Source organism: Lactuca saligna, chromosome 6, assembly GCF_052625555.1.
Source record: "Lactuca saligna cultivar CGN05327 chromosome 6, ASM5262555v1, whole genome shotgun sequence".
In the NCBI taxonomy this organism is placed as follows: Eukaryota; Viridiplantae; Streptophyta; class Magnoliopsida; order Asterales; family Asteraceae; genus Lactuca; species Lactuca saligna.
Window position 1 is genome coordinate 2,501 of NC_136422.1, and position 10,000 is coordinate 12,500.

Here is a 10,000-nt window from a genome sequence, read left to right on the forward strand (position 1 = left end):
CCCTAAACCCTAAACCCTAAACCCTAAACCCTAAACCCTAAACCCTAAACCCTAAACCCTAAACCCTAAACCCTAAACCCTAAACCCTAAACCCTAAACCCTAAACCCTAAACCCTAAACCCTAAACCCTAAACCCTAAACCCTAAACCCTAAACCCTAAACCCTAAACCCTAAACCCTAAACCCTAAACCCTAAACCCTAAACCCAAGTCATTTGCTAAATTTTTTTCTCTCTCTAACTTTCTCTCTCTAGGATTCTCTCTCTCGTTCTTTCCAGTTTTCGTGAGTGACTTGCTGGGAATTCTGGTTGATCGGAGCTCTTACCGGTGCCGGAATTCCAACATTGTTGATTGAATTCACTCTAAAACAAATTCCAATTGTTTATACGATTGGAGGTGGGATGTTCGGGAAAATTGGAAATATGTTCGGCATGAATTACAAAGATCCACCTGATCCAGCTAACAAAAATCTATACGAAGATGATCTGGAAGCTGATATTGGAGCTAAACGAAGAGGAAGAAGAGCTGTGCACAAGGAATTTTCTCCTTACTCAGCGATTAAACCACTGCGATCGAAAGAAAAAATGGAAGCTACAGCTAATCGATTAAGGGAAGAAAAGAAATATCTGAATTCGAAATCAATTGCTGATGGATCCAAAGTTGTTCTTCGAGCTGGAATACGTGAAGTAATCAAGTCGAATTATGGGAAAGAAAACAATGATCCGCAATTTATAAAATCAGAACTGGATGCGTTTGATAAGGTGATTGCCGAACAGAAAAGAATGGATGAAGAAAAAGGATTTGTGTTGCTCCAAGTAACTTCAGATATGGTTAAAGGATTCAATTCTTCTAAGAATTCGGTGGTTGGGTTATCTCCTTCGCCTCCTGTAATTCAAGCGAGCATGGAAACGAAAGCTGGCACTGTAACTGGGTCAAACATTGGAATTTCAATTGGAACGAAGATTGAAAAAGGAAATTTGGTTGATGAGTCGAAATATACCAAGGGCTTCATTGCTTCGAAGATAATGAAGACTGGTTCGTCTTCTTCAGGCCCTGGTTCCATAATTGAAACAAATGATGGGAAGGGCATTTTGGGAAAATTCCCTGTTTCGCAAGATGTTCCAGTTATAACAGGTAATCCTTTGGTCTTTGAAGCTAATCCTATTGCTCCAATTAGTTGTCTTACTAATTGTAATGATGAAGATATGAAAGATTCTATTAATGAGAATGGGAATTTGGAAGTTGATCCTGGAAATAATATGAAGAAGGAGCAGGGAGCTAATTTTTTGAACATGGATTTTACTAAACCTGTTATATCCCCTGCCGCTAAATTGGTTAGTGATTACAATAAAAAATCTTATGCTCGTATGGTTGAATCAACAATTACTGCAGTGGATCTTAATATTAAAGTAATTCCAAAAGTTGATGGGAAACCTAGTGGGAAAGTTGAGTTACCTTATGCAGATTTAATGTTGGGTGGTGCTCCTTATCATGCTACTTTGTATGGATTTTTTGTGGGGAAAAAGCTTGCTTTCCCAACAGTTAATCATTTTTCTTTTAAGATGTGGAAGATATATGGGCTGAAGGATATAATGGTGAATGATGAGGGATTTTTTTTCTTCAAGTTTGATTCAAAAGAAGGAATGATGAGTGTGCTGGAGGGAGGTCCATGGTTGATTAACAATGTCCCAATGTTTGTTCAAAGATGGAGGCCAGGTCTAGTTTTGAGTAAACCGCAAATTAATTCAGTCCCTGTTTGGGTTAAAGTGTTTAATGTTCCGTTGGAGTATTGGAATAGCAAAGGAATTACATTGATTGCTAATGAGATTGGAAAACCAATTGCTATGGATAAAATAACTCAAAAAATGTGTAATGAGCATTGGGGAAGGCCAGCATTCATGCGATTTCTTGTGGAAATGTCAGCAGAAACAGATTGGATGAAAGAATTAAGTGTGGTCTCAATTGATTTTGGGACAGGAGAAAAAGTTGAATCAAAGTGCAGGATAGAGTATGCATGGAGACCTGATATTTGTAATCACTGCAAAGTTTATGGGCATAAAAATAGCAATTGTGGGATTCTAAATGGGCAGAAAACTGATTATGTTGCTGATGTTGCTGTTAACAGAGAAGAAAATGGTAAAAAAGAGAAAGGGGAAGATGATGGATTCAAGCTAGTAACAAAGAAAAGCAATAAAGGGCAGAAATTCAATGCTGGTGTGGTTATAAATGAAGAAGGGAAGGTGGATTTAATTAAATCTTTGGAGAAGAGCTCGAAACCTGTTAATGAAGATATGGATGTTAGTAATGAAGATGCAAATTCAAGAGATGTGGATAATCAAGAAATGGGAAAAAATGAAAAAGTTAAAGAACAAGAAAGTCAAGAAGAAGTACAAAAAGAAGGCAAAAGCAATAAAGGGGCAGAAAATCGGAATAAGGGGAGTAATTATTCGAAATTTGCTGTGGGCAATCTAAAAAAAGATGGGAAAGAAAAAGGGGTATTTCAGTCAAAAGATGATAAAAATGGGAAAAAAAATGGGACAGGGGTGTTTATTCCAAAAGAAAAATTAGGAGCAAGAGTGAAGAATGTAATTGATAATTTCAATGCCAAGAGAGATGGAATGCAGGGGAAAAAAGAAGAAAATCAGAAAAAAGTATATGTCCCTAAGAAGCAAGTGGAGTTTAAAGTTAGCACTAACTTTGATAATATAGGTTCTACTTCAGGGAAAGATGATCAAGATGCAATTATTACACAAAACCCTTTTGATGTTCTTGCTGATTTGGGTTTAAGAGATATGTCTTATCTTGATGAGATGGATCCGGAGGTTTTAACTGGAGGTGACCAGGAGATAAACACCGAAAATGAAAGTGTTGACCAATGATGATGAATATAGGGTGTTGGAATGTTAGGGGTACCAATTTAAGGCCGAAGCAGGAGGAAATAAAGAATGTGATTAAAAGTAATAAGCTTTCTTTGTTTGCTATTCTTGAATCTCAGGTGAGATTTAATAAATTGCAAATGACATGCAATAAAGTTTTTGGGAAATGGATGTGGATTTCGAACCAAGATAAATGTCCTAAAGGCACTCGTATTATAATTGGGTGGGATCCGGATGAAGTTGTTGTCATGCCGTTGGATGCTAATAATCAAGTGATGCATTGTCAAATTCTCTTCATAAAAGATAACAAGAGGATTTTTTGTTCTTTTGTCTATGCTTGTAATTACTACATGGATAGGAGAAAATTATGGGATTCGTTGGAAAAACACAAATGTTTGGTTGACAATTCACCTTGGTTGATTGTTGGGGATTTCAATGTTACTAGAGATCTAATTGATTCTACAGCTGGTAATACCAAATTTTCGAGGGGTATGGTGGAATTCAATGAATGCATTAATCGAATTGAAGTGCAAGACATTAACAGCAATGGCCTGCATTTTACCTGGAATCAAAGACCAAGAGGGGTTAATGGAATTCTGAAGAAATTGGATCGTGTGATGGGTAATTTCAAATTTGTTGATGAGTATCCTAATGTTTTTGCTAAATTCCAGCCTTACAGAAATTCGGATCACAGTCCTATGATAATAAAATTCCCGCTGAAAAAGAAGTTTAGAATTCGTCCTTTCAAATTTGTAAATTCTCTTACTTTGTTGGATGAGTTTCTTCCTGTTGTTGCTAAGGTGTGGAATACCAATATTGAGGGGTATGGTATGTTCAGATTGTGCCAAAAGCTTAAATTGCTGAAAAAACCTCTTCGTAAGCTTTTGATGTTGCAAGGGAACTATGCTGAAAAAATTGGTAAATGCAGGGAGGAACTTGGTAGAATTCAGATTGAATTAGATAATGATCCGTTTAATGAAGAATTGAGAACTGAAGAGGGTCATTATCTTCAATCGTTTTTGAATGTGAGCAGGGAAGAAGAATGTTTTTTAAAGCAAAGAGCGAAGGTTCAGTGGCTTAAAGAGGGGGATTCTAATACTGCTTATTTTCACAAAGTTGTTAAGGGGAAAATAAACAGGAATAGAATTGAAACTATTCTTGATGATAGTAATAAATGGAAAGAAGGAGATGAGGCGTTGAAAGTAATTGTTAATTACTTTAGCAATTTTCTTGGTGTTGAAAGAAATGTTGATTCCATTTATTCCCCTGATACCCTTTTTTCTAAAAAGCTTGATGCTCACCAGGCTTTTGATATGGTTAGAGAAGTGACTTGTGAGGAAATTAAGGCGGCTCTTTTTGATATTGATGATGACAAAGCTCCAGGACCTGATGGGTATTCTGCGAAATTTTTTAAGAAGGCTTGGATGATTGTGGGGGAAGATTTCTGCATTGCTGTGAAAGAATTTTTTCAATCAAAAAAAATCCTTAAGGAGATAAATGCGACTGCTATAGCCTTAATTCCTAAAGTGCAGACACCTGGGAAAGTTGCTGATTACAGGCCTATCTCCTGCTGTAATGTAGTGTATAAATGCATTAGCAAGGTTATTGTTAATCGGATTCGGGATTATCTTGGGGTTCTGGTTTCAGAAAATCAATCAGCTTTTATCAAAGGGAGATCTATTTTGGATAATGTCTTGCTTTCTCAAGAACTTGTTAGGGGATATCATATTGGCAGGGGATTTGCTCGTTGTGCTATGAAAATAGACATCCAAAAAGCCTATGATACCGTTAACTGGAAATTTCTCCAAAATGTCTTGAAAGAATTTGGATTTCACAATTCTATGATTTCTTGGATCATGAATTGTGTTTCTACTTCTTCATTTATGATAAATATCAATGGAAACTTTCATGGATTTTTCCAAGGAAAAAGAGGGCTTCGTCAGGGATGTCCTTTATCTCCTTACTTGTTTACTCTAGTCATGGAGGTTTTTAATCTTATGCTAAAAAGATGTATCAGGGGAGATAATGGATTTACATATCACTGGAGATGCAAAAAACAAGAGATTACGCATTTGTGTTTTGCTGATGATCTGATGGTTTTCTGTCATGGTAATACCGGATCTATAAAAGTCATCAAGAAGGCGTTAGAAGAGTTTGCGAGTACAGCGGGCTTAATTCCAAATCTTTCTAAAAGCCATATCTTTTTCGGTAATGTTAAGATGCCATTTAAAAAAGCTATTCTTGATATTTTGCCATTTGTTGAAGGAAAATTTCCCATGAAATACCTTGGTGTTCCTCTTATTTGTACGAGATTATTCAAAAGAGATTGTAAAGTGCTGGTGGAAAAAGTGAAGTCAAGAGTGAATAATTGGAAAAACAAATCGCTTTCGTATGCTGGAAGACTTCAATTGTTGAGAGCTGTGATTTCTTCTCTTCCTGTTTATTGGGCTTCGGTTATGTTATTACCCAAGTCCATAACAAATGAAATTGAGAAAAGCATGAGGAATTTCTTATGGAGTAGTGGGGATAGTAGAAAAGGGGTTGCGAAAGTTTCATGGAATGAGATTTGTAAACCAGAAAAATATGGTGGTCTTGGTATTATAAATCTAAATAAGTGGAATATAGCTCTTCTTTCTAGCAGGATTTGGAAGATCATAAGTGGTCAAAATTCCTTGTGGGTCAAATGGGTAAATGCTTATTTATTAGAAGGAAGGAGTATTTGGGATGTGAGATTTAAAGACAAAATGAGCTGGAGCTGGAGGAATATATTGAAAATCAGGACTCATTTGCGGGATTTTTTTATTGTTCGATTAGGAAATGGTGAAGACACATTTATGTGGTTTGACAATTGGCATCAGTTAGGCCCATTGAGTTATGTTTTGACGCCTAGAGAAATCACTAATGCTGGATATCGAATTACAGATAAAGTTAATGAGGTGATTTCTAATGAGGAATGGTATTGGCCTGCTGATTGGATTCGTATAATTCCTCAACTTGCTGAGTTTCAGATTCCTAGACTTGTCAGAGGAAAAAAAGATGCTGTTTTGTGGTTAAATGAAAAAAGACAACCAATTCCTTTTGTTGTTAATCAGGTCACTAAATCCTTTTCTGTTCAAGAGTTGAATGTGGGTTGGTATGATCTTGTCTGGTTCCAACAAAGAGTTCCTAGTCACTGTTTTATCTTATGGTTGGCCATCCTTGGAAGACTTAGAACTCAAGACAGAATGAAAAAATGGAAGGTTGGGAGTATTTTCAGTTGTGCTTTTTGTAATAAGCAAGGAGATTCTCATTGTCATCTTTTCTTTGAATGTAAATTTCCGTTGGAAGTTTGGAATAAAATAAAAAAGAAGCTGAATATAATTCATAAGGATGGTAATTGGTTTGAAGTTATTCAAGAATTTCAAGTTACTCTTAAAAAGAAGAACATTGAGAATTTTATTAAGAAGTGTGCGCTTGCTGCTACTGTTTATCATATTTGGAGAGAACGGAATAAAAGATTGTTTGGGAAGGAAAATAATTCTATTGAATTTGTGGTTCATAGAATTATGGAAGATATTAGAGTGAAGTTATTTGGACTCAGATATGGTTATTTGGGGCTGAATGCTGAAATTTGTAAGAGTTGGAATATTCCAATTAAAAAAATCAATGGATTTGATGGGGATTGATAAAAACAGCATATTGGGGTTTGAGGTGTGTTGGCAGATGTGCAGCTATGGCATAAGAATAAGGAAAATAAGGAAAGATTTGAATAAAAGCATGAAATTCATTAGTTGGCTTGAAGGGTATTTTTGTCATTTCCGGAAATTAAGCAATTTGAGAAGGATTTTTGATTGTGTGCTGTTTGCTAATTTATTTGGCTTTGTGGTTCGAATAGAGGATTGGAGGGAGAAAAAGCTAGAGAGTAAAAATTGTCGGGCTTGGTTTTTTATTCAAGGGATGTTTGTTAATAGTGAAGATAAAGGAAAGATGGATAATTTTGTGTTCCAGGTAGTTAATCGCAGGGTTGTTTGGATGGAAAATAATATACTTTATCATGATTGTTATTATTTGGAGGATGTTATAAAGGAATTGGGGTATTTTGGGCACAGTTTAATTGTTGGTGGAGATGGGTACCGGAGGGTGCCGGTTGTGGATAGGAGTAAGGGTAATATTGGAAATTTTAATTGGGTTGAAGATTTATTGAATTTTGGATGCTTTATCATTCATGGAAGAAGATGGGGTGAAGGGCATAATTGGAATTTTGAGAATTGGAGGATTTTTATTGATTATTTTAATGGGTTTTGTCATTATGTTTGTAAAGGAATTGACGGTCTTGGGATTTTTCTCACTTTTTCCCGTAAAAGTGATTTGCATCTCGGTTTGATCCCGAGTTTCATAAGAATAAATTCTTATGAAGTGGTTTTTACGAATATGCATATGGGTTGTATCCCCATTAGTTGTGATTCTTGTCCTTGGAAACGAGGATTAGAAAATAAAAGAATTGATGGAAGGATATTTAATTATATCCTTAATTTTTTCGGCAATTTATTGCTAGAGGGTTCAATTCCCGAAAATAGTCGGTTCAATCCTATTCATTTAGGATTCTCCACAATTGTGGGTGCCACTACTGGTTCGATCAGTAAGTGGTGGGATATTCACCCGTTAATAACCAGGCTTGGGTACGTCGTCCTTAGACTGTACCACCTATTTTTTGGCATTTTTTGGTTAATAAAATGTCACCTTACATCCGGTTCAAACCCGGAATTTTTAGTCGGTTGGTTTTCTTTCTTTTTCCATAAAAAGAATCTAAATCTTGGTTCAATTCCAAGTGATATAGTCAAGTGGTTTGCCCCTTTTTTCCAAAAAAGGATGATTCTTTCCGGTTCAAATCCGGAGCTTTTAGTTGTGTGGGTTTCTTTCTTTGTCCATAAAAAGAATTTAAATCTTGGTTCAATTCCAAGTAGTCTAGTCAAGTGGTTGGCCCCTTTTTTCCAAAAAAGGATGAATTTATCCGGTTCAATTCCGGGAATTATAGTTTGGTTTTTCAACTTTTTCCGTAAAAAGTTCAAAAATCTTGGTTCAAATCCAAGTAATTTAGTTGGTGGGTTTTATGATTTTATCCATAAAAAATCAAGAGGTGGAAAATATATCAAGAAATTGAGGATGAATGTTGAAGATGACACTCGAAATGGTATGTGGAAGAATCGATATGAACAAAGATGGTCGATTGAAGATTGCAAAAATTGGAAGATTGTGAATAGAGATAAAAAAGAGGAGGATAGTGTGGCGTTTTATAGCAATATACTTATGAGGTGTATAAAAGATAATAAAGACAAAAGAGTTGAGAGAAGAAAGAAGATTGCCATCAAGGATATTATTGGGAATTGGAAGATAGACACTATATGCATTTTTTTGTGGAATACATGGGATAATTTTGTTCATAGGCCTTGTGTTAATTCAGACATATGGATGTGGAGTACATATAGAGATTGCATTTTTGAAGATTGGAAGGAAAAATGGCGAGTTCAATTCAAGTGGCAAAAGAGAGTTGAAGATCACTCCGAGTTGTGGAGTTGGGAAAGAATAAAATGTATTTTCTTTGGTTACTTTGTTGCTAGGATTAGCCTTTGGTTTTGGTATTTACGTGACATTTGGATTTTGGTCATTTTTGGGGATTGTCCAAAAATGACATAACGCTTGTTTTTCTTTTTGAATTTATAAAATTTTTGCCGAGGCTTCGGCCTCTTTCCCAAAAAAAAAAAACCCTAAACCCTAAACCCTAAACCCTAAACCCTAAACCCTAAACCCTAAACCCTAAACCCTAAACCCTAAACCCTAAACCCTAAACCCTAAACCCTAAACCCTAAACCCTAAACCCTAAACCCTAAACCCTAAACCCTAAACCCTAAACCCTAAACCCTAAACCCTAAACCCTAAACCCTAAACCCTAAACCCTAAACCCTAAACCCTAAACCCTAAACCCTAAACCCTAAACCCTAAACCCTAAACCCTAAACCCTAAACCCTAAACCCTAAACCCTAAACCCTAAACCCTAAACCCTAAACCCTAAACCCTAAACCCTAAACCCTAAACCCTAAACCCTAAACCCTAAACCCTAAACCCTAAACCCTAAACCCTAAACCCTAAACCCTAAACCCTAAACCCTAAACCCTAAACCCTAAACCCTAAACCCTAAACCCTAAACCCTAAACCCTAAACCCTAAACCCTAAACCCTAAACCCTAAACCCTAAACCCTAAACCCTAAACCCTAAACCCTAAACCCTAAACCCTAAACCCTAAACCCTAAACCCTAAACCCTAAACCCTAAACCCTAAACCCTAAACCCTAAACCCTAAACCCTAAACCCTAAACCCTAAACCCTAAACCCTAAACCCTAAACCCTAAACCCTAAACCCTAAACCCTAAACCCTAAACCCTAAACCCTAAACCCTAAACCCTAAACCCTAAACCCTAAACCCTAAACCCTAAACCCTAAACCCTAAACCCTAAACCCTAAACCCTAAACCCTAAACCCTAAACCCTAAACCCTAAACCCTAAACCCTAAACCCTAAACCCTAAACCCTAAACCCTAAACCCTAAACCCTAAACCCTAAACCCTAAACCCTAAACCCTAAACCCTAAACCCTAAACCCTAAACCCTAAACCCTAAACCCTAAACCCTAAACCCTAAACCCTAAACCCTAAACCCTAAACCCTAAACCCTAAACCCTAAACCCTAAACCCTAAACCCTAAACCCTAAACCCTAAACCCTAAACCCTAAACCCTAAACCCTAAACCCTAAACCCTAAACCCTAAACCCTAAACCCTAAACCCTAAACCCTAAACCCTAAACCCTAAACCCTAAACCCTAAACCCTAAACCCTAAACCCTAAACCCTAAACCCTAAACCCTAAACCCTAAACCCTAAACCCTAAACCCTAAACCCTAAACCCTAAACCCTAAACCCTAAACCCTAAACCCTAAACCCTAAACCCTAAACCCTAAACCCTAAACCCTAAACCCTAAACCCTAAACCCTAAACCCTAAACCCTAAACCCTAAACCCTAAACCCTAAACCCTAAACCCTAAACCCTAAACCCTAAACCCTAAACCCTAAACCCTAAACCCTAAACCCTAAACCCTA